Source organism: Panthera uncia (genome assembly GCF_023721935.1).
Source record: "Panthera uncia isolate 11264 chromosome B3 unlocalized genomic scaffold, Puncia_PCG_1.0 HiC_scaffold_1, whole genome shotgun sequence".
Lineage (NCBI taxonomy): Eukaryota > Metazoa > Chordata > Mammalia > Carnivora > Felidae > Panthera > Panthera uncia.
Window position 1 is genome coordinate 33291457 of NW_026057582.1, and position 24676 is coordinate 33316132.

General features: G+C 37.9%; 1 protein-coding gene across 4 annotated transcripts in view; it reads right to left on the reverse strand.

Annotated features, from left to right (window-relative positions):
• Nucleotides 1–24676, reverse strand: part of PALS1 (protein associated with LIN7 1, MAGUK p55 family member) — a 93030-nt gene extending 68354 nt beyond the window's left edge. For 2 of the 4 annotated variants that reach the window (XM_049612625.1, XM_049612621.1), the window contains exon 1: nucleotides 24473–24676. The gene's annotated coding sequence lies outside the window, so the exon portion shown is untranslated. The other 2 variants (XM_049612622.1, XM_049612624.1) reach the window with 2 other exon arrangements.

Genomic DNA, 24676 nt, shown 5'->3' on the forward strand with positions numbered 1-24676 from the left:
ATATTCTAAGAAATTTTCCTCACCTCTCTCCTCTTTCTTCATCTACTCCCTTCTCCTTGAGAGACTTCCAAAAGCTTCCTAAGAAAGGGCACGTGGGGGTAAATTTTTTAAGACCTTGATTTACTTGGTACTAGAGCAGATTAAATCTTCTTTGTGTTATTCTTTTGCATCCTTGCACCCAATCTTAATTCCTCACAGCTTTTTATGACTTCTGAGTCTGCTTTTTGTTGTTCTCCGCAAGGAAACATTTATAGTGAGTGACCCTTTTCTTCCAACAAGTAGAAAGAAAAACAAGTAGTATAAATATGTAAAAATATTTACCTTGGTAAAAAGTTTCTGTGTGAGTAACCAATCATCTTCAGTGTTGGAAACATAGGAAAACAGACATTGTATACTGCTGACTCTATAAGCCAGTACAATATTATGAAGAACAATTTTGCAAAGTCTACCAAAAATTTTAAATAAACCAGGAGCACCTGGGTGGCTCAGCTGGTTAAGTGTTCAACTTCGGCTTGGGTCAGGATTTCACAGTTCGTGGGTTTGAGCCCCAAATCCAGCTTTGTGCTGATAGCTCAGAGCGTGGAGCCTGCTTTGGATTCTGTGTCTCCCTCTCTCTCTCTCTCTCTCTCTCTCTGCCCCTCCCCCACTCATGCTCTGTCTCTCAAAATTGAATGTACGTTAAAAAAAAATTTTTTTTAATTTTTAAATAATCCTATGATCTATTAATACTTTTTCTAGAAATTCATCCTATAAAGTATGTTTGGAATAATCTGGGTATGTTAATCTATGTTTTCAACTATAAATATAATAAAACCTAAATATAGATCAAGTATTTCCAATGAAAATTTATCATTCTATAAATTTTTTTAAATGTTTATTTCTGAGAGACAGGGTGTAAGCAAGGGAGGGGCAGAGAGAGAGGAGACACAGAATCCAAAGCAGGCTCCAGGCATTGAGCTGTCAGCACAGAGCCTGATGCAGGGCTCGAACCCACAAACTGTGAGATCATGACCTGAGCCAAAGTCAGATGTTTAACCAACTGAGTCACCAGGCACCCCTGAAAATTTATCATTCTAATCGAGATGTGCCATCAGTGTAAAATACACACTGAATTTCAAAGACTCCATATGGAAAAAAAATGGATGTAAAACATCTCATTATTTTTAATATATGTGGAAATGGTAATATTTTATACATTATGTTAAATAAAATATATTATTATATTGCCACTAACTGTTCCTTTAAAAATTTTTTTTTTAAGTAAAAAAAAATTTAATGTGGCTGCTAGAGATTGAAGCTCTGTATGAACTGACATGGAACAAAAGCAAGTGAATAAAGATAGCTTCAGAATGGTGTTTACATTTCATACCATTTTTACAAATGCACATAAAAGATGTTTATGTGGGCACGTGAGTGGCTCAGTCAGTTGGGCATCTGACTCTTGATTTCAGTTCAGGTCATGATCTGGTTCAGGAGTTTGAGCCCCGCATCAGGCTCCATGCTGACAGTGCAGAGCCTGCTTGGGATTCTCTCTCTCTCCCCCTCTCTCTGCCCCTCCCACACGCTCTCTCAAAACAAATAAAAACTTACAAGAAAAAATAAAAGATGTTTATAAAGTTATTAACAAAAAATCTAGAAGAATATACACAATACCGTTTTCACTTAATATCTCTGAAAAGTAAAGATAACAGACCTCTCAGGTTTTACTTTCTACTTGTACTTCTGTACTATTTGGATAACTTACAAAATGCTGACCAAAATAAATGTGTTACTTTTATAATTTGGAGGAAAAACACAAAGATATTACCTTTTTGAAAGAAAAAAAAAAACTACAGAAACTTTTAATTACAACTACTTTCTTAAAGTCTATAAAAGTTTACAGCACCAACAAAGCCCTTTCAAGAGTTCTGGAATCTTTTCACAAAAAGAAGTAATAAAAATATTATCCCAAAGGCCCTAAACAATTTCATAAACAATAAAATAAGAATTCCTAAAAGAAAAAAATTCCTAAATAAAGAACTTAAACCATCAATACGAGCAAGACTCACACTCAGAACTGCCTCTACCACACAGTAATGACTATATAACATCTTTACCTAAAAATGAGAGGAAACCATAAGAATAAGAGCAATAAGGGGTACCTCAGTGGCTTGGACAGTTAAGTGTCTGGCTCTTGGTTTCCACTCAAGTTATGATCTCGAGGTTTGTGAGATTGAGCCCCACATTGGGCTCTGCATGCAGAGCCTGCTTGGGATTCTCTCTCTTCCTCCCTCTCTCTCTCTCTCTCTCAAAATAGATAAACATTTAACATCAATAACACCAAAAAGAGTAAGAGCAATAATAAGAAAAACTTCCAAATGGGACCACCTACACTTTAAAATACAGAAGTCAGGTTCACAATTTTGATAGCACTGATTCTTTCATCATGTTAATAATGCACAATGACAAACTCTTAAAGAATCCCAATTAATCAAACTCTCATGACTATTCCTTTGCTTTCTAGATACATTATTTCTATACCTATCCCATATAGATTTTCTCCATTCCCTTTAATCTTGAGTGTCAATCCTTTAGTCAACTGCCTTCCCCGGAACACATGTATCACAAGTTTCAGGTCTGTAAAAATGCATTGTAAGAGACTCCAACTTTTGACCTCAAGTGATTTATAGCTTACAAGAAAATAATACCCTCTAAAGGTCAGCAAATTAGTAGATGATTACCTAGACCTACATGGCTCATTGGTATGCAATTCAACAACTGGCCATAAAAAAAAAAGAGAATAGTTTGCCCTGTCATTAAAGAACTACCAAATAACCATTTCTGAGCTATTAGGACAAGAATATTAAGCAAAATTGGGGCACCTGGGTGGCTCTGGTTAAGCAGTCCACCTCTGGATTTCAGCTCAGGTCATGATCTCACAGTTTGTGGGATCGAGCCCCATGTCAAGCTTCTTGCTAACAGCACAGAGCCTGTTTTGGATCCTCTGTCTCCCTCTCTCTGCCCTTCCCTAGCTCACATGCATGCTTTTTCTCTCTCTCTCAAAATAAATAAATAAACTTAAAAAAACAAAAACAAACTTAAAAAAAGGATATTAAGCAAAATTAGTAACAACTATTCCTATCTACTGCTATCTACAAATCTGACTAAAGAAGGAACACAGTATTTTTCAGGACCAGAACTAGGGTTATATCAACAGAATAGGAAAGAAGAATCTAAGACAAAAGACTGATGAGGATACAAATGTCACCAAGTTTAGAATCCACTGAACTTTTAGTACTATAGTACTGCAAATTCTGATTTTGACCAGATAGTATTGGAAGGCAAGAAACATAAGGGAAATACTATGCAACATGAGTAATAACAACAAAAGGTTAATTTTAAAGATTACTGTACTGCAAATTCTGCAGTTAAAAACAGTTATTTATAAAGTACACTTTCATCCAACAACGTAAGTACCTACTTGGCATAAAAGCTTGGATAGTTGCTGGCAAGAAAAAGACTGCTAAGGCAGTCTCCTTATCCTTAAGAAACTTAAAATCTAGTATGATAATCAGATAAGCAAATAAACAAAACCCTATACAACTGCAATGTTACTTAGTAAGTGCTATACTACAATGGCAGAAAATCCTATAAGAATTACTTGCAGAGGAAGAGCATTCTAAGAAAAATCTGTATAAATGGGAAAGAATAGAAGAGACAGGTATGAAAGGCATCCATTACACAAGGAAAAAAGTAAACAAAATATTAACACAAGCACGTTGATATTTGTAAAATTAAACAAATGCTTTATCTAAATAGAAGACTTTAAATCGTGGTAATGAAACTCAATTCTGTGAATGCCTATTTAAAAGTGTACAGTAAAAACAACCTAGGGGAAAACACCCTAGAGTAATGCTTCAGTCAATAAGAGAAACTGATAAAATTGAGTAAAACTTACCTCACTACATATGTGAGTTGTTTATATATAAGGTAACAATTATTTCCCCCACTGATTTGCACTATTAATTCAGAGATGAAAAGAACTTTACTTCAACACACAATTACAATTTTTCATCACCAACTCAGTCTATAACAACCAATTCACACAATTCCTATAAAATTGCTTAATCAAATTAAGCAATTAATTAATTAAGCAATTGTTAATCACATGATCCACTAAAAGTATTTATTAAAATGTAATGCAGTTCATTGCTATTCCATGTGAATGTCACAGGTTTATAATCTCTTATCTAACATTTATAAAGTGCTTAATAAAGGCACTATGCTACTCATTCTTGATACAGCAGCTCAGTTAATCCTCAAAATAAAGCTCTGAAGTGTATTACACTATGCCACCCCAAAATGTGACACTTTAGCATAAGGATTTTTTGAGCTAAAGGCAATTAAGAAACAGCAGGGGTGGCTGGGTGGCTGAGTTGGCTGAATGACTGACTCTTGATTTTGGCTCAGGTCATGATTTCATGGTCAGGACTCTTGCCAGCTTCATGCTGGGCATAGAGTCTGCTTAGGATTCTCTCTCCGTGTGTCCTGGGATAAGCCGGCCCTGGACACAGCACAGTGAGACCCTCCCCAAGAAGATCACAGTGGGTCAAAAACGTGGGGGTCTCTGATGTGTGGGGTTTTGAAACACAGCCACTCCTTAGATAAAACTCTGGAGAGAGGCACCACCTCGTAGGTGGACAGCTCAGATACAGACAGGGGGAAGGCGAGAAGCTGATTTGGGGGCGGTGGGGGCGACACGGGAGGGATGACTGGTCACTCATCTGTTAGGGGATGAACTTCCGACTCTGGAGACTAGAAAACAGGTGAAGCCATTTTCACCATTAGCCCACCAACACTGACTGACTCCAGTGAGCTACAGAGCACCACCAAGTGGAGAAAGGAGCTGTTATACCAAGCCCTGCCCCACTGAGCCCTCCAGGCACATCTTCACTAGAGCAAGTTGGCCTGAAAACAAGAGCAGCAGGCCTCTCCCCAAGAAGACCAGCACAAATTCCTATGAGGAGCTTAGTCAACTGATCATAGACTGCTGCAAAGTTTCAGCTCTAGGGGAAACTGGATCTAGCTTCATCTGGGTTGATTTGTTTGCTTGTTAATTATTGTTGTTGTTTTTCTTCTCTTTTGTTTCTTGCATACAAAAGCAAAATCTATTATTTTATTTGATTAGTCTTAATTTTTTTCTCTTCTATCAAGCTTCTCTTTTTAAAAAAATGTTTATTTTCAGAGAGAGAGTGTGCATGCACAAGCCAATGAAGGGCAGAGAGAGAGGGAGAAAGAGAATCCCAAACAGGCTCTGTGTTGTCAGCACAGTGCCCAAAATGGGGCTTTATCCCATGAACTGCAAGACCATGACCCGACCCCAAACCAAGAGTTAGACGCTCAACTGACTGAACCACCCAGGTGCCCCTCTATCAAGCTTCTCTTAACAAGCAGACCAAAACACAACTTCCTTTATTTGATTTTTAAATTTTTAGTTCATTCTATTACTATTATTTTTTTCTTCCTCCAAAATGCCAAGACAGAGGAATTCACCTCAAAAAAACAAACAAAACACAGGAGAAATGACAGCCAGGGATTTAGTCAATGAAGATACAAGTAAGATCTCTGAACTGGAATTTAAAACAACGATTATAAGGACACTAGCTGGGCTTGGAAAAAGCATAGAAGATACCAGAGAATCCCTTTCTACAGAGATAAGAGAACTAAAATCTAGTTGGGCCGAAATTAAAAATGTTTAACCGAGATGCAAACCCATATGGCAGCCATAAAAACAAGGATGAATGAGGCAGAGGAGCAAATTAGTAATACTAAAGATAAAATTACAGAAAATAATGAAGCTGAAAAGAGGGAAACACAGGTCAGGGATCATGAAGGCAGACTTAGGGAACTCAGTGACTTATCAAAACATAATAATATTTGTATCATAGGAGTCCCAGAAGATAAAGGGAGAGAAAAAGGGGCAGAAGGTTATATGAGCAAATTATAGCTGATAACTTTCCTAATCTGAGTAAGGACATGGACATCAAATCCAAGAAGCACAGAGAACTCCCATTAGATTCAACAAAAACCGACCATCACCAAGGCATATCAGTTAAATTCACAAAATACAAAGACAAGGAAAGAATCTTGAAAGCAGCAAGGGAAAAAGTCCTTAACCTACAAGGGAAGACAGTCCACAGAAACTTGGCAGGCCAGAAAGCAGTGGCAAGATATGTTCAACATGAACGTGAAAAATATGCTGCCAAGAATACTCTATTCAGCAAGGCTGTCATTCAAAATAGAAGGACAAATAAAGAGTTTCCCAGACAAAAACTAAAGGAGTTGCCCTACAAGAAGTTTTGTTTTTTTTTAACCCAAGTTAGTTAACATATAGTATAATAATGGTTTTAGGAGTAGAATTTGGTGATTGATCACTTACACACAATATCCAGTGCTCATCCCAACAAGTGCCACCATTAATGCCCATCACTCATTTAGCCCATCCTCCTACCCAACACCCCTCCAGCAACCCTGAGCTTGTTCTCTATACTTAAGAGTCTCTTCCCTGGGCGTTATATGTAAGTGAAGAATCAGTGGGTTCTACTCCTGAAACCAATACTACACTGTATGTTAACTAACTTTAATTTAAATAAATAAATAAATAAATAAGCAAGCAAGCAAGGGAGAAAAAAAAAAGGTCTCTTCCAGTTTGCCTCCCTCGCTGTTTTTGGCTTATTTTTCCTCCCCTTCCCCTATGTATGTTTGTTTTGTTTCTTCAAGTGCTACAACAAATTTTAAAGGGGACTCTTTGAGTGGAGGTGGGGAGAAAAAAAGACCAAAAGCAACAAAGACTAAAAAGGACCAGAGAACATAACCAGAAACACCAACTGTACAGGTAACACAAGGGTACTAAATTCGTATCTTTCAATAATTACTCTGAATGTAAATGGACTAAATGCTCCAAAAAAAAAAAAAAAAAGACATACGGGGGTGGGATGGCACCCAGGTAGCTCAGTTGGTTGAGTGTCTGACTTTGCCTCAGGTTATGATCTCATGGTTCCTGAGTTCGAGCCCGCATCAGGCTCTCTGTTGTCAGCTCAGAGCCCGCTTTGGATCCTGTATCCCCCTCTCTGCCTGCACCTCCCCCACTCATACATGTGCGCTCTCTCTCACTCTCTGTCTCAAAAATAAATAAATATTTTTAAAAACCATACAGTATCAGAATGGATTTTAAAAAAAGATCCATCTATATGCTGCCTACAAGAGACTTATTTCATTTTATTTCAAGTTTACTTATTTGAGAGAGAGAGAGAAAGCACACACGTGCCAGTGGAGGAGGGGCGGAGAGACAGAATTCCACGCAGCCTCCAAACTGTCAGCACAGAGCCTGATGCGGAGCTCAAACTCACAAACTATGAGATCATGACTTGAGCTGAATTCGGATGCTTAATTGACTGAACCACCCAGGCACCTTGCAACTCATTTTAGACCAAAAGACATCTGCAGATCGAAAGTGAGAGGATGGAAAACCATCTATCATGTTAATGGACATCAAAAGCAAGCTGGAGTAGCCATACTTATATCAGACAAACTAGATTTTAAAACAAAGCCTGTAACAAGAGATGAAGAAGGGCCTTATAATTAAGGGGTCTATCCATCAGGAAGATTTAACAATTATAAACATTATGCCCACAACTTGGCAGCATGCAAATATATAAATCAGTTAATAACAAACAAAAAGAAACTCACTGATACTAATACAAAAATAATAGGGGACTTTAACACCCTACTTACAGCAATGTACAGATCACCTAAGCAGAAAATCAACAAGGAAACAAATGGCTTTGAATTACACACTGGACCAGATGGACTTAACAGATATGCTCATAACATTTCATCCTAAAGCAGAATACACATTCTTTTCAAGTGCACATGGAACATTCTCATATACTCATATCATCATATACTGAGTCACAAATCAGTCCTCGACAAGTACAAAAAGACTGAGATCATACCGTGCATATTTTCAGACTACAACACTATGAAACTTAAAGTCAACCACAAGAAAAATTTGGAAAGCTCACATACATGAAGGTTTTGAACATCCCATTAAAGAATAATGTGTTAACCAGAAAAGTAAAGAAAAAATAAAACAATACAAAGAAGCAAAAGAAAATGAAAACATGCCAGTCTAAAACTTCTGGGATGCAGCAAAGCCAGTCCTAAAAGGGAAGTATACTGCAATTCAGGCCTATCTTAAGAAGTAAAAAAGGTCCCCAAAACACAACCTAACCTTATACCTAAAGAAGCCAGAAAAGGAACAGCAAATAAGACCTAAAGCCAGGAGAAGGGAAATAATAAAGTTTAGAGCAGAAATAAATGATATAGAAACAAACAAAAATCCAGTAGAACAGATCAACGAAACTAAGAGCGGGTTCTTTAAAAGAACTAACAAAACTGATAAACCCCTAGCCAGATTTAACAAAAAGAAAAGGCACAAATAAATAAAATCACAAATGAAAGAGGAGAGATCAGAACCAACACCACAGAAATACACGCAATTATAAAAGAATACCATGAAAAATTATATGCCAACAAACTGGGCAATCTGAAGAAATGGAAAAATTCCTAGAAACTCACAAATTACCAAAACTGAAACAAGAAGAAATAGAAATTTTGAACAGACCCATAACCAGCAAAGAAACGTAATTAGTAATCAAAAATCTCAGAACAAACAAAAGTTCTGGGCTAGATGGCTTCCCAGGGGAATTCTACCAGACATTTAAAGAAGAATACCTATTCTTCTCAAACTGTTCCAAAAAACAGAAATAGAAGGAAAACTTCCAAACTCATTCTACAAAGCCAGCATTACCTTAATTCCAAAACCAGACAAAGACCCCACTAAAGAGAATTACAGGCCAATATCCCTGATGAACATGGATGCAAAAATTCTCAACAAGCTATTAGCAAACTGAATTCAACAGTACATTAAAACAATTATGGGGCGCCTGGGTGGCGCAGTCGGTTAAGCGTCCGACTTCAGCCAGGTCACCATCTCGCGGTCAGTGAGTTCGAGCCCCGCGTCAGGCTCTGGGCTGATGGCTCGGAGCCTGGAGCCTGTTTCCGATTCTGTGTCTCCCTCTCTCTCTGCCCCTCCCCCGTTCATGCTCTGTCTCTCTCTGTCCCAAAAATAAATAAAAAAAAAAAAAGTTGAAAAAAAAAACAATTATTCACCATGATCAAGTGGGATTTATTCCTGGGCTGGAGAACTGTTTCAATATTCATTCATCAATCAACGTGATACACCACATTAATAAAAGAAAGGATAAGAACTATATGATCATGTGAAAAGATGCAGAAAAAACAATTGACAAAATACAGCATCCGTTCTTGACAAAAACACTCAACAAAGTAGGGATGGATGGAACATACCTCAACATCACAAAGGCCATGTATGAAAGGCCCCCAGCTAATATCGTCCTCAATGGGGAAAAACAGAGAACCTTTCCCCTATGGTCAGGAACAAGACAAAAATGTCCACTCTCAACATTAATATTTAACATAGTACTGAAAGTCTTAACTTCAGCAATCAGACAACAAAAATAAAAGGCATCCAAATTGGCGAGGAAGAAGTCAAATTTTCACTATTTGTCAACGACATGATACTCCACGTAGAAAACCAGAAGACTCCACCAAAAATCTGCTAGAACTAATACATGAATTCAGCAAAGTCTCAAGATATAAAACCAACATGAAGAAATCTGTTGCACTGCTATCCATCAGTAACAAAGCAGCAAAAAAAGAAATCAAGTAATCGATCCCATTTGCAATTGCACCAAAAACAATAAGATACCTAGGAATAAACCTAACTAAAGAGGTAAAAGATCTATACTCTGAAAACTATAAAATACATATGAAAGAAGTTTAAGAGAACATAAAGAAATGGAAAAGCATTCCATGCTCATGAACTGGAAGGACACTGTTAAAGTATCTATACCACCCAAAGCAATCTACATATTTAACGCAATTCCTTTCAAAATAGCACCATCGTTTTTTGCAGAGCGAGACCAACAATCCTAAAATTTGTATGGAACCACAAAAGGCCCCAAATAGTCAAAGGAATCCTGAAACAGAAAAACAAAACTGGAGGCATCTTGATTCCAGATTTCAAGCTATATTACACAGCTGTAATCAGCAAGACAGTATGGCAATGGCACAAAAACAGATTAATGGAACATAACAGAAAACCCAGATATGGACCCACAACTGTATGGTCAACTAATCTTCAACAAAGCAGGAAAGAATACCCCACGGAAAAAAGACAGTCTCTTCAACAAATGGTATGGGAAAACTGGATGGCAACATGCAGAAGAATGAAACTGGGCCACTTTCTTACCATACACAAAAATAAATTCAAAATGGATGTGAGACAGGAAACCATCAAAACCCATCAAAACCCTGGATGAGGAGAACACAGGCAGCAACCTCTTTGACCTCGGCCAGAGCAACTTCTTACTCGACATGAAGGCAAGGGAAACAAAAGCAAACAAACCATTGGGACTTCATCAAGATAAAAAGCTTCTGACATCCACCAAAAAACTGCTAGAACTGATCCATGAATTAGGCAAAGTTGCAGGATATAAAATCAATGCACAGATACCGGTTGCATTCCTATTCACCAACAATGAAGCAACAGAAAGAGAAATCAAGGAATCGATCCCATTTACAATTGCAACAAAACACATAAAATACCTAGAAATAAAATCAACCAAAGAGGCGAAAAATCTATACACTGAAAACTATAGAAAGCTTATGAAAGAAATTGAAGACAACACAAAAAAATGGAAAAAGATTCCATGCTCCTGGACAGGAAGAACAAATATTGTTAAAATGTCGATACTACCCAAAGCAATCTACATATTCAATGCAATCCCTATCAAAATAACGCCAGCATTCTTCACAGAGCTAGAACAAACAATCCTAAAATTTGTATGGAACCAGAAAAGACCCCGAACAGCCAAAGCAATCTTGAAAAATAAAACCAAAGCAGGAGGCATCACAATCCCGGACTTCAAGCTACACTACAAAGCTGTAATACCAAGACAGTATGCTACTGGCACAAAAACAGACACTCAGATCGATGGAACAGAATAGAGAACCCAGAAATGGACCCACAAATGTATGGCCAACTAATCTTTGACAAATCAGGAAAGACTATCCAATGGAATAAAAGGCAGTCTCTTCAGCAAGTTAGTGCTGGGAAAACTGGACAGCGACATGCAGAAGAAAGAACCCGGACCACTTTCTTACACCATACACAAAAATAAACTCAAAATGGATGAAAGACCTAAATGTAAGACAGGAAGCCATTAAAATCCTCGAGAAAGCAGGCAAAAACCTCTCTGATCTTGGCCGTAGCAACTTCTTACTTAACACATCTCTGGAGGCAAGGGAAACAAATGCAAAAATGAACTACTGGGACCTAATCAAAATAAAAAGCTTCTGCACAGCGAAGGAAACAATCAGCAAAGCTAAAAGGCAATTGACACAATGGGAGAAGATATTTGAAAAGGACATATCAGATAAAGCGTTAGTATCCAAAATCTATAAAGAACTTACCAAACTCAACACCCAAAAAACAAATAACCCAGTGAAGAAATGGGCAAAAGACACGAATAGACACTTCTCCAAAGAAGACATCCAGATGGCCGACACATGAAAAAATGCTCAACATCACTCATCATCAGGGAAATACAAATCAAAACCACAATGAGATACCACCTCACACCTGTCAGAATGGCTAACATTAACAACTCAGGCAATAACAGATGTTGTGGAGGATGCAGAGAAAGAAGATCTCTTTTGCATTGCTGCTAGGAATGCAAGCTAGTGCAGCCACTATGGAAAACAGTGTGGAGGTTCCTCAAAAAATTAAAAATAGAACTACCCTACAACCCAACAAGTGCACTACTAGGTATTTATCCAATGGATACAGGTGTGTTGTTTCGAAGGGACATATGCACTCCGATGTTTATAGCAGTACTATCAACAATAGCCAAGGTATGGAAAGAGCCCAAATGTCCATCAATGGATGAATAAAGAAGATGTGGTACATGTACATATATATACAATGGAGTATTACTCGGCAATCAAAAAGAATGAAATCTTGCCATTTGCAACTGCATGGATGTAACTGGAGGGTATTATGCTAAGCGAAATTAGAGAAAGACAAATATCATAACTTCACTCATATGAGGACTTTAAGAGACAAAACAGATGAACATAAGGGAAGAGAAATAAAAATAATATAAAAACAGGGAGGAGGACAAAACATAAGAGACTCTTAAATATGGAGAACAAACAGAGGGTTACTGGAGGGGTTGTGGGAGGGGGGATGGGCTAAAGGGGCATTAAGGAATCTACTCCTGAAATCACTGTTGCACTATAGGCTAATTTGGATGTAAATTAAAAAAAAAAAAAAAAAAAAAAAACTTCTGATAGTGAAGGAAACAATCAACAAAACTAAAAGGCAGCCTACAGAATGGGAGAAGACATTTGCAAATAACATACCTGGTCAAGAGTTAGTATGCAAAATCTATAAAGAACTTATCAAACTCAATTACTCCCCCCCCCAAAATAATAATCCAATGAATAGGCAAAAGACATGAACACTTTTCCAAAGAATACAGATGGCTAACAGACATATGAAAAGACGCTCAACATCATTCATCATCAGGGAAATACAAATTAAAACCATGATGAGATACCACCTCACACCTGTCAGAATGGCTAAAATTAACAACACGAGAAACAACAGGTGCTGGCAAGGATGCAGAGAAAGGGGAACAATCTTGCACTGTTGGTAGGAATGTAAACTGGTGTGGCCACTCCGGAGAACAGTATGGAGGTTCCTCAAAAAGCTAAAAATAGAACTACCCTTTAATCCAGCAATTCCACTATTAGGTATTTACTCAAAGGATACAAAAATACAGACTCAAAGGGGTACATGCACCCCAATATTTATAACAGCATTATCAACAATAGCCAAACTATAGACAGAGCCCAAATATACATCAACTGATGAAGAGATAATGTGGAATATATACACAATGGATATTACTCAGCCATCAAAAAGAATGAAATCTTGCCATTTTCAATGACGTAGATGGAGCTAGAATGTATTATGCTAAGTGAACTAAGTCAATCAGAGAAAGACAAATACCATATGATCTCACTCATGCGAAATTTAAGAAACAACAAATCAACATATGGGAAAGGGGGAAGAAAACAGAGAGAAACAAACCACAAGAGACTTTTAATGATAGAGCACCATGGGTTGATGGAGGGAAAGTGGGTGGGAGATGGGCTAGATGGGTACTAAGGACAGCACTTGTTGTGATGAGCATTGGGTGTTGTATGTAAGTGATGAATCACTGAATTCTATTCCTGAAACCAATATCGCACTATATGTTAACAAAATTTAAATTAATTGGCCCCTGGGTGGCTCAGTCAGTTAAGCAGCCGACTCTGGAATTTGGCTCAGGTCATGATCTCACAGTTCTTGAGTTTGAGCCCCACTTTGGGCTCTACACTGTCAGTGTAGAGCCTGCCTGGGACTCTCTCTCTCCTCTCTGCTCCTCTCCCATTCTCTCTCCCTCTCTCTAAGTAAATAAATAAACAAACAAAAAAAAAGTTCTCTCTTCCTCTCCCTCTGCCCCTCCCACACTCACACGCTTTCTCAAAAAACACAAAAAATTGGGGTGCTTGGGTGGCTCAGTTGGTTAAGTGTCAGACTCTTGATTTTGGCTCAGGTCAAGATCTCTTGGTTGTGAGATCAAGCCCACAGGCTCTATGCTGGGTGTGGAGCTGCTTAAGAGTCTCTCTCAGCCCCTCTCCCCAGCTCCTCTGTGCCAGTTCTCTTTAAAAAAAAAAAAAAAAAAAGGAAAAAAAGACAGTACACACAGGGGGAAAAAAATTCAATGCCCTCCCCTTATCTGGTTAAAAAGCAGGCAGAGGGGTGCCTGGGTGCCTGGGTGCCTGGGTCGGTTAAGCGTCCAACTTCGGCTCAGGTCATGATCTCACAGTCCGTGAGTTCGAGCCCCGCGTCGGGCTCTGTGCTGACAGCTCAGAGCCTGGAGCCTGCTTCAGATTCTGTGTCTCCCTCTCTCTCTGCCCCTCCCCTGTTCATGCTCTGTCTCTGTCTCAAAAATAAATAAACGTTTAAAAATAAAAATAAAAAGCAGGCAGAAACTTCCCTTTGTAAAGGTACAAGGAAGAGGACTCAATCCTGGGAAGTTACTCTCATCAATGGAGAAGGCACCAACTTTAATCTGTATAACAAACCTTACTAAAATAAACTTTATCTTCCATTAGTTTTCCCCACATACTTACCTTCCCACAATTTATATTCCTTAAAGGCCTAAACCTCTTTTCCTCTGTCTTGTCACTTTTCCACAATTTATTGCTCAGCCTCACTGTTTCTTTGGGACTTCAATTCTTTTCTATGAGGATCTCCATATGCACAGTTAGTAATAAGCCACTTTTCCTGTTAATCTGTCTTTTGTCACAGTGAACCTAAGAGGATAGAAAAAGGTTTGTCCTCCCCTACCACCCTCTGAATTGGGCACTGATACAATTCCATTCTGCAAATAAGGAGTCAGACTTTGATAAGTTAACATACCCAGAGTCACACACAAGACAAGAAGGTATCGCAGCATAACTCTGACTCTATAGCCTGAGTACTTAATCTATGCAAGGACTGTAACTACACTGTAATGCCTTTACACAGTAAAGGCCCTTGGAAAAGCAAGAAAAAGCCATTAGCAAATTTATCTGTTTATATCTTTATAGAAAGTTAATCAAGACTATGTGAAAGTTAGACACCGCCATTAAATACATTTATGGCCAACACAGGATATACGGAATTGCGTTTTGAATCTCAAATTCTATCAAGTTCCAGGGGGTGACTAGGTTAGAACAGTCTCTGATATTTACTAAACTCACAAGCAAGGCTAAAATTTAAACAAATAATAAAAGTGCCAACTGGTAACATGCATCTACTATGGGCCATATTAAGCAGTGAGATATCAAGATAAAGACAATAGCTCCTAATCCTTAAGGAGCTTACAATTTACAGTTTCACGGTTCTTCACTTTAATTCAAGTACATTCAAACACTAAATCAAACATGGCATTCCTCAAAAAGATTTTCATCATACCAAAAAGACACTGTTAAAATAAGTCTTAAGGCAGACTAAAATACAGGCAAAGTAGAAAAATCCAAGGTCTCTGGAGTCAAATAAACTGAATTCAAATCCTTGCTATCACTCACAATAAGACTTTGGATAAGACAGTTAATCTCTCTGAGCCTCTGTTTCCTCATTTGTAAAAGGGAGAATACTAATAAAAACCTTACAATGTAGCTGTTAATACTTAAAATATACACAAAGGATATACATACTATATAACACATTAAGAGATGGGGCAAGAGATACTGTTCTAGGTAAGAGTTAGGGGAAAGCAAAAAGTACTGTGATTTAGCCAAATGAATTACTACTTTTACTATAAAGTTTAAGTGTAAAAGGATAAGGTATTATGTCCAAATGGTAAGGTATAAAAGGAACACTGTCCCTTCCAGATACCTACAAAGAATTATCAAATTTCCTTTCATAAACTCTTAAGTATCTGTTGATTACTTTTAAACTGAATCATTATTCTGAAAAACATCTGTAGGGGCGACTGGCTCAGTCAGTTAAGCATCAGACTCTTGATTTTGGCTCAGGTCATGATCTCAAGGTTTGTAAAATTGAGCCCATGTCAGGCTCTGCACTTACAACAGTGAGCCTGTTTGGGATTCTCTGTCTGCCCCCAATAAATAAATAAACTTAGAAAGGAAAAAAAATTTTTTTGAAAAATATCTGTAGAATATCTATATAGTCCTTAGATGAATCACGTAAGTTAGAGGTTTGAATCTGGGGTTCACGACCTAATTTCCATGAATCCCTTAATACTCTACGCCCAATAGTGTGTGTGTGTTACAGGTGAAGGGTCCAAAGAACCATCGGATTCATAAAACATTAATAATAGTTAAATTTACATGTCCAGTATTAATAAAGTGGAATCTATACAATTTCAGTAAGGCAATTTAAGGAAACTCAATAGTTTGCTGCTAGAAGTATGTATTAACAAAATGAATCACACTGAAAAAGTTTGGCATTATCTAATAAACTGACAACATCTATACCTTATCATCCAATAATTTCATTCCTAATTATATACTTGGGAACATCATTGTCCAATAGAACTTTCTATAATAATGGAAAAATTCTACATCTACACTGTGCAAATAATAACATAGCCACTGGCCATATATGGCTACTGAGCACTTGAAATGTTGCTCCTGCAACAGAGGAACTGAATTTTTAATTTCAGTCAATTTACATTTAGTCACATGCGGCTAGTGACTGCCATACTGGATACTGGAGAGCACAGCCCTAGAGAAACACATGTACTTATATACACCATGATGAATGTACAGAACACTCATAATATTATTCATAGCAACCAAAAACTAGAAACAACTCATAGGTCCACCAACAATAAAGTAATATGGTTAAATAAACTATGATATATTTAAATAAATTTGTAATTCTTAAACATTATAAACTCAATCCTTAAAGTCACTTGCATACTATTGAGTTAATTCCATGATCCTGCTTCCAATTTTGAACAACTAATAAGTTCTCTTAAAACAATCTAATGTCGGACCACCTGGGTGGTTCAGTCAGTTTGAGCATCCTACCTTGGCTCAGGTCATGATCTCACAGTTCGTGTTTCAAGTCCCATGTCAGGCTCTCTGCTGTCAACACAGAGCCCGCTTCGGATCCTCTTTCTCCCTCTCTCCCTGCCCCTCCCCTGCTCGTGCTCTCTCTCAAAAATAAACATTAAAAAAAAAAACATAATTCAAAGCAATTTAGCTATAAACATAAACACAATTATTTCTAATCCTTATTCTAATAATTTCTAATATTTGGAATAACTTTAGGTATACTACAAACTGTAAAAAAACCTGAATCTCCTTAATTATTTAATATCTGTTGATCACAAAGCATTACACAGCAACAAAATTGGAGGAGGAGAGGCAAATACTAAGTATCTACCACCTGTCAGAATATTTTGCTCAGGGCCTTCAATACCTTATTTTAATCTTTTTAATCATTTTCTGAGGCAGCTACATGTTACAGACGAGGAAAGTGAGAGCCTGGCTGGGAATTACAGCATGGACTAATTTCCCAACTAAGCTCATCCTAATGCTCTTACAACTAACTACATTACTACAATTATTTTCATTTCTCCTGCTGACTTTTTGCCCAAAACAAAAGTAGGCAAACTAAAACCACAGGTCAAGTCAGGCAAACCCTGTTTTTATAAATAAAGTTTTACTGGAACATTCACTTCTTTGGCTGCCTTTACACTATAACAGCAGAGTTGAGTACTTGCAATAGAAATGATATGGCCCCCAAAGCTTAAGTATTTACTATCTTGGCCCTTTACAGAAAGTTGTCAACCCTTGCCTTAGAGGATCAAAATTGCCAAGAACCTCAGAGGCCTCAAAACTTCAATGTTCAGGGTCTTGGGACAACTAGTAAACTAAAAAGAAAACTTTAAAATTATATGAGACAGAGGCCACAATGCTTGAATTTTATGATTAAATCATATAAGCCCAAACTTATAAAAATGTTGAAACTAAACAGCTTGATTATGAAATTACTGAAACTTTATTTTCATAATGAAGGTTTAGTTTGAACTGATGGAGGAAAAACTTCACAATTCCAAATGTTAAAATGAACATGCATCTTTTTACCATGTCCCAAAATCTGCATGAAGGAACACCTTCAGTACAGCAAAAAAGAGCCTTTTTCTTACAGGTAACTTATATTTCACTTCATATTTTTGATTTAATACATCACTAAATTCATTCTACACTAAGACAAACATTTATGTGATTTCTCAAAGGTCTGTGGTTGATTTTCTGATGTGAGGAAAGAGGCTGGGTTTTTGTTGTTTTTTAAAATTCCCATTGCTTTTGGGGTGCCTGGGTGGCTCAGTCGGTTGAGCATCTGACTTCAGCTTAGGTCATGATCTAATGGATCATGAGTTAGAGCCCACGTCAGGCTCTGTGCTGACAGCTCAGAGACTGGAGCCTACTTCAGATTCTGTGTCTCCCTCTCTCTGTCCTTTCCCTGCTCACACGCTCTGTCTCTCAAAAATAAACAAACATTAAAAAAAAAAAATTAAAATTCCCATTGCTTTTATTCCAAGTAAAAATCTTCTAATTAAATAATTTCATCTTCATTCCAAATTTACTTCAGCATTCAAATAAATTTAAACAGCTTTCCTAAATTAGCATGAGAAGTATTTGATTACAATGATACAAATAATATTTTCTTCCTTCATTTAGTAATTTTAGACAAGAGTCCTGCAGTGGTAAACTACAGTGTACAAACTCCAGTATAGACCAAGAAAACTTAAGTCCTACCAACATGTAAAATATACATAACTATTAAAGAATATCTTGACTCCTCTGCCTTTATAAACACTTTACTCGCAGGGCACCTGTGTGGCTCAACTGGTTAAGCGTCCAACTTCAGCTCAGGTCATGATCTCATGGTTCATGGGTTAGAGCTCCAGAGCCCAGAGCCTGCTTCAGATTCTGTGTCTCCCTCTCTCTCTGCCCCATCCCTGCTCGCACTATCTCTGTCTTGCTCTCCCAAAAATAAATATACGTTTAAAAAAAACAACAACACTTCACTCACAAAATTAAAAAAAAATTTTTTTTAATGTTTATTTGTTTTTGACAGAGAGAGAGAGAGACAGAGCATGAGCGGGGGAAGGGCAGAGAGAGAGGGAGACACAGAATCTGAAGCAGGCTCCAGGCTCTGAGCTGTCAGCACAGAGCCCGACATGGGGCTTGAACTCACAGACCGCGAGATCATGACCTGAGCCGAAGTCCGACACTCAACTGACTGAGCCACCCAGGCACCCCTCTCACAAAATCTTATATTCAGTTTCCTTCTTCATTGTTAAGAATAAATGCTAATGTATACAAGTCAAAGAAAAATAACCCAAAATTTTATTTGAAACAACTCCAGAGCTTTCCTAGAAATATGCAAGGCTAGTTCAACATTTGAAAATTGCTTAGTGTAAGTCACCATATTAACAGATTTCAGAAAAGATACCCACATGATTACCTCAACAGATACAGAAAAGGCATTTGACAAAATTCAACATCTACTCATGAAAAAACCCCAGGCAACCTCAGAGAAAATTTCCTTAACTTGATTTAGAGAATCTATGAAATTATCTACAGCTAACATCATATTTAAAGGTGAAAGACTGAATGATCTCCCTTTAAGACTGTAAACAAAGCAAAGATGTTTCCTTTCATCACTCCTATTCAAACATCTCATTAGAATGTGAGATGTGCAGTAAGTGCAATAAATCAAAAAAAGAAAAGGCATCAGGTTAGAAAGAAACAGTTCTTTATTCACAGATGACATGACTGTCTACTTAGAAAACCCCAGGAAATCCACCAAAAAACAAACAAACACCCCTAGAACTAATGAACGAGTCTGGTAAAAACTGAGGGTACAAAGTCAATACAAAAAAAAAATCTATTATATTTCTATATACTAGCAATGGTCAATTAGAACCCATGCTTTTTTAAAAAATCATTTATAACAGGACCAAAAAATTGAAATACTTAAGTATAGATTTAATCAAGTACCTACAGGATTTATATGTTGAAAACTACAAAACATATATGAAAGGAAGACCTAGGTAAATGGAGAAAAATACTATGTTCTTACTGGAAAAACTCAATTTTGTTAAGATGTCAATCATCCTTGTTTATCTATAAAACACAATCCCAATCAAAATCCTAGCATTTTTTTGTGTGTGGATATTAACAAGAGGATCCTAACATTTATATGGAAAGGCAAAAGAACTAAAATAACTAAAACAATTTTTAAAAATGAATAAATATGGAAGAACTCACATTACCTGATTTCAAGATTTGTTTTAAAACTATAGTAATCAAGACATTGTGATATTGGTAAAGGATAGACAAACAGATCAATGAAACACAAGAGTCTAGAAATAGGCCCATAAAAATGTAGTCAAATGTTTTTTGACCAAGAGACAAAGGCAATTCAATGGAGAAAGGATATAGTCTTTTCAACAAATGGTCATGGAACAACTGGACAAATAAATGAAACTCAACCCTAAATTCTCTTTATGTAAAAATTAACTCAAAAAGGAAAACAGATCTAAATTTAATATACATAAAACTATAAAACTTGTAAACAGGAAAAACCTTTGTGACGTTGGGTTAGACAGAGTGCTTATATACAATGCCAGGAGATACACATACACACACACAAATACTGATACTTTGCACTTCATCAAAATGTAAAACCTGTTTTCAAAAAGCACGGTTATGAGAATGGAAAAGGCAAGCCACAAACTGGCAGAAAATCACTGCAAATCACCTGTTTGACAAAGGACCATGAAAAACTCAAAACTCATCATTAAGAAAATCCAATTTGGGGACAGTGCAATCAGGATAGGGCCAGAGGGGAACAGAGGATCTGAAGCCGGCTCTTGCGTTGACAGGCTGACAACAGTGAGCCCGATGTGGGGCTGGAACTCACGAACTGAGAGATCACAACCTGAGCTGAAATCAGATGCTCAACCAACTGAGCCACCCATGTGCCCAAGAAAATACAATTTTAAAATGGGCAAAAGATTTTGCTTCACCAGAAGATACACAGATGGTAAATAAGCATATGAAAAGATGTTCAACATATTAGTCACAAGAAAATGCAAATAAAAACCACAATGAGATAAGGCTACAAACCTATCAGAATGTAAAGGTAAAAAATCTGACCATACATAGTGATGAGGATGTAAAGTAACTGGAACATTCTTCACACATTGCTGGTAGGAATACAAAGTGGTTCAGGCTCTTTGGAAAAGTATGCTGTGTAACAAATTACCAAAGACTTAGTGGTTTAAAACAACACAAATTTATTATTTTCCAGTTCTTTTCATTAAAAATCTGAGATAGGTCTCCCTGGGCTATAATCAAGAATGCTGGCAAAGCTGTGTTCTGTTAATCCATTTCCTAGCCTTTTCCAACTTCTAAAGACCACATTCCTTTAGTTTATCACTGACTCCTCTCTCCATCCTCAAAACCAAGAACTCTTCATCTATCCCTCTGGTGCTGCTTCTGTTTTACATCTTTTTTTTTTCTTACTATACTGCTTCTCTCTTTCCCTTTTAAAAAGCACTTTCATGATACATCGGATCTACCTAGACAATCCAGGATAACCTCCCTATTTTAAAGTCAACTGATTAGCAACCTTAATTCCACTGCAACTTTATTTTGCCTTTACCACGTAACCTAATTTATTCACAGGTTCTAGGGATTAAGCTATCTTTGTGGGCCATTATTCTGCCTACCACACACTGGTTTTTAAGTTTAAACACACACTTACCATATGACCCAGAAAGGAAGACTTATGTTCACACAAAAACTGTTCCTAGAGATTTATAGCAGCTTTTTCATGGTTAAAAAAATCTTTTTAATTTAAAAAACTAACTCAAATATCCTTCAACTGGCAAATAAGCTAACTGTGGTAAATCCATACAATGGAATACTACATTCAGCAGTAAAACAGAAGGAACTGCTGATAGCCTCACAACACGAATGAATACCCAACTGTATTATGCTAAATGAAAGAAACAAGACTCAAAAGGCTAAATAAATACTAATCGATTCCGTTTATATGATAGTCTAGAAAAGACACACTCCAGGGGAAGGCAACAGGTCATTAATTGCCAAGGGTTACAGGTGAAAGAAGGGTTGATTACAGAAGAGCAGCTTAAGGGAATTTTGGGTGCTGGATCTGTACCCGATTTTGGTAGTCACACAGCTCTATGCATTTGTCAAAACAATTGTCCAAGAAAAAGCATTAATTTCATTTCATGTAAATTAAAAATAAAGTTAAAATCTTTTTAAAACAAAGAAAACAAAACATCATTTATCAGATTGGCATAAAATTAATTATCTGACCATGCATAAAATTAATTATCTGACCATGCCACCTAACAATTCCAAGTGCGGGCAAGGATGACGTGTATACTGTTGGCAGTAATGCAAATTGTTACAACTTTAGAGGATAATGTGATAGCAGCTAGCAAAGCTGAAAATGCGCATCAACCTATGGCCCAGCAATTCCACCTACAGGTAGGTATACTTTCTAGGGAAACCCTCACACATGTGCTTGAGGGAACATGCACAAAGATATTCACTAAACATTGTTTAAAATACTGAAAATCTGAAAACAAAATAATTGAAAAACTGAAAGCAGTGAAGTAATTGCATTCAGTGGTTATTTAAAAAAAGAAAAGAAATGGAGGAAGATTCAATCGTGCTAGCTACATATATGATTTTGAGAAGAATAGTTTACTGGTTTGTTTATCTAACAATAGTATATAGTGAAAAGAGCACTGTACTTGGAATCTGGAGACAAGTATTCAGCATTTAGTCTCAACTTTGCCACTAATAAGCAAACTATGGACTCCTTAACTCTATAAACCTCACTTTCCTTTTCCTAGAAAATGAAGACGTTAAGCTATACAACACTAAGATTATTTCCAACTCAAGAATTCTATGATTCAATAAATATATAATCAAGAATTATAAAGAATCTATGTTGAGAAACTATTTTTTCTCAGACACCCTGAAATCAGAAACTATCAGAGAAACAGAACATCTTAGTATATTGATACATAAAATGGACCAAATTTCCTGGTTTGTGATGAACTTTTTAATCAAGATCACAATTTAGAAAGAGCATATAAACCGCAAAACCCACCATACTGACTTGGGTCACCCTCAGGTAAAATTCTCCCATTTTAATATTCTAAATCAAGTTAATATTATTAATGAGTCCACCTTTACTTGTCAAGTTCAGGTCTGTCTACCAAAAGTCATTTAGATACATGATAAAAATTATTTTTTTAAAAAAGATAAAATAATGAATTGCTTTTCGTATTTTTGCCTGTTCATCTATAAAGATCTTACATTATAATTTAATAGCTTCAGCCTACTACAATAGTTTAAAGAGCCTTTTAAAGTTTATTATGCCATGTCCACAGGGAACTAGTGAAAAAAAAAAAAAAACCACACACGCACACACACAGTAGTTCATAATTCAAAAAAAGCTTACTTAACAATTTCATTACCACCAATATTTAAACATCAAAGACACCAATAACCACATGTCATTTGCTCCTACTGCAGAATTTAATAGGTTATTAACTTCTGGTATATTCCAAAGGCATAATTAGGATACTATTATTAAAGCATGAGATTACTTTTTTAAAAATCAGAAATATTAACACCTTTTACCTCGTCAGGAAAATCAGTATTTCAAAAGTCCTGTTCTATGGGCTTTCCAAACCTAAATTCTTACAATTCTAAACAAGCACGGAGATAAAACACACACTTACATACTTCTAAAAACCTAGCTATCAGATTTTAATTTTAGCGCCACTGCCAAGAAAAACCTTCCGACCGAAACCTAAATTCCGTACACATTACTGTATGCCAATCAACTAAACAGAAGGTGAGTTGTTATTATTATTAGGAAGTTACATAATTTGCACCAAAGATTATTTAAAGCGTCTTTCATTAAATGAAGGTTACAACAATTTACAGGCTTCAAAGTTCACCTTGCAAACTTGAAGTAAATTATCAGAAACCATTAACGAGATTAGGGTTTTCTTTAAAAGTGGACACAAGGAAGTAGGAACTGTTTATTTGTTTAAAGAACGCAAAGAGCAGCCGAATACCAGGAGCTGAGTCAGGCAGAGGAACGCTGACTACATTCCGTCTTCTAAAGGAAAGTGTTCGCCCCGCCAATCTCCCCTTCCCGCTTTAGGGGGAGTCCCAGGAGTCGCGAACTCGGGAGCGGGGGCGCAGAGAAGAGGGGACTCCCTGCTGTGCCTCCGGCGTTTCGGGCCGAGCAGGCAGGAGCCCCCGCCAGGGTGGTCCCACGCCAAGGCAGAGGGAGCGGGCAGGGCCTGCCAGCGTTCCCCCCGGGGGACAAAGGTTGGGCTCACGCCCGGCGCCGCCAGCCCGCGGCTCCCGCCGCCTGGAGACGCCAACAGAGCAGCCGCCGGTCCCGCCCGGGCAGTGCGAGCGGCGGGTGGGGGAGGGGACAAGCCCCGCCGCCCCTCCCCCGACGCGCTCCCGGGGACCTGTTGATTAAGATCTCCACACAGAGCCGCCGCTGGTCCTCTTACCTCTGCGCCACGGCGGCCGGCGATCCTCCCGCCCCGGCCGCTCCCACACACTGCACAAACGACAGCTCCCCTGCGGCACTTAAAATACCGGATAAAGAACCTAGAAACTCCCGATTCCCCACCTCACAATCCTTAGACCCCGCCTGCGCCCCACCGCCAGTCGCCGCCGTCACCGCCGCCACCGCCACCAGCAACTCCGCCTCGAGACCGCGCGAGACCGGCCCCCGCGGCCGCCGCGAGACCGCGCACGCGCCCCCGGGACGCTGGCGCAGCGGGCGCGCCTATCCCAGTTCCCTCCTCGGCGCGCCCCGCCCGCTGCTAGGCCG